The sequence below is a fragment of the Perkinsus marinus genome (genome assembly GCF_000006405.1).
Source record: "Perkinsus marinus ATCC 50983 genomic scaffold scf_1104296944000, whole genome shotgun sequence".
Classification (NCBI taxonomy): Eukaryota; Perkinsozoa; order Perkinsida; family Perkinsidae; genus Perkinsus; species Perkinsus marinus.
In genome coordinates, this window is record NW_003211611.1 from 1 (window position 1) to 1,351 (window position 1,351).

General features: G+C 46.6%; 5 non-coding genes across 5 annotated transcripts; all 5 read right to left on the reverse strand.

Moving 5' to 3' along the window:
* Positions 1-84: 84 nt before the first annotated feature.
* Positions 85-157, reverse strand: Pmar_PMAR019481. The gene has a single exon. It is a non-coding gene; the product is annotated as a tRNA-Arg (tRNA).
* A 108-nt stretch (positions 158-265) lies between these two features.
* Positions 266-337, reverse strand: Pmar_PMAR019482. Its single transcript has one exon. It is a non-coding gene; the product is annotated as a tRNA-Cys (tRNA).
* Positions 338-457: 120 nt separating this feature from the next.
* Pmar_PMAR019483 lies at positions 458-530 on the reverse strand. Its single transcript has one exon. It is a non-coding gene; the product is annotated as a tRNA-Arg (tRNA).
* Positions 531-638: 108 nt separating this feature from the next.
* Pmar_PMAR019484 lies at positions 639-710 on the reverse strand. The gene has a single exon. It is a non-coding gene; the product is annotated as a tRNA-Cys (tRNA).
* Positions 711-830: 120 nt separating this feature from the next.
* On the reverse strand, positions 831-903 carry Pmar_PMAR019485. Its single transcript has one exon. It is a non-coding gene; the product is annotated as a tRNA-Arg (tRNA).
* Between the last annotated feature and the right edge of the window lie 448 nt (positions 904-1,351).

A 1,351-nucleotide genomic window follows, 5' to 3' on the forward strand; every position in this document is an offset into this window, starting at 1 on the left:
TTTCATTCAAAATTGCACTCCTCACTGTGTCGTTTACAGCCAGCTCAATCGAGTCGTCTTCTAATGATTCTCAGTAAACTTATCTACCCTACCCGAGGATCGAACTTGGAATCTTCACCTTAGGAGGTTGGCGCCTTATCCATTGGGCCAGCAGGGCGATGGTTCAACTTCCGATCATGTTGATGTCTGTGACTGCTCCGCCGATTACATGAGTGATTACTCTACCTCTAGAAAATTCCTTGATGGAAATTTTGTGAAGGTTCAAAGGGCACACCCGAATTTGAACCGAGGACCTGCTGATCTGCAGTCAGCCGCTCTACCACTGAGCTACACACCCATGCACACAATTTGACTAGTCCTCTATTTGACCTATTTTCATTCAAAATTTCACTCCTCACTGTGTCGTTTACAGCCAGCTCAATCGAGTCGTCCTCTAATGATTCTCACCAAACTTTTCTATCCTACCCGAGGATCGAACTCGGAATCTCCACCTTAGGAGGGTGGCGCCTTATCCATTGGGCCAGCAGGGCGATGATTCAACTTCCGATCATGTTGATGTCTGTGACTGTTTCGCCGATTACATGAGTGATTAGTCTACCTCTCGAAAATTCCTTGATGGAAATTTCGCGAAGGTTCAAAGGGCACACCCAGATTTGAACCGAGGACCTGCTGATCTGCAGTCAGCCGCTCTACCACTGAGCTACACACCCATGCACAAAGTTCGACTATTCCTCCATTTGACCTATTTTCATTCAAAATTTCACTCATCACCGTGCTTTTTACAGCCAGCTCAATCGAGTCGTCCTCTAATGCTTCTCACTGAGCTTATCTACCCTACCCGAGGATCGAACTCGGGATCTCCTCCTTAGGAGGGTGGCGCCTTATCCATTGGGCCAGCAGGGCGATGATTCAACTAGCGATCATGTTGATGTCTGTGACTGTTCCGCCGATTACATGAGTGATTACTCTACTTCGAGTTAACTCCTTAACGAAGGTAAAACCGATCATTGGCGACGTTTAACTTCACTGCGAATGCTGGTCACAAAGTGACTGTCTTCCTGAACTTCGTAGCGAACTCCCACCCAAACCGGCGAGGGACAAATATTGTGTTGCGACTCGCAACTTGCGAGCTTAGCTAAAGAGTGCCTCAATAAGGCTAGACCAAAGCAGATGTTGTAGAAACAGCAACATATTGTTTGTTTTTTTCCCATGGTAGACCGCACAATTGTTGTTAGGCGCAATGTTGTTGACCCTCTACTCGAAGAGAGGTTGTTGATGATGGCATCAAAGAGATGTTGGTAGAGCAGCTCGCCAAAGAAAAGATACTTTCTACTTTGCTCTTGTCGAACGT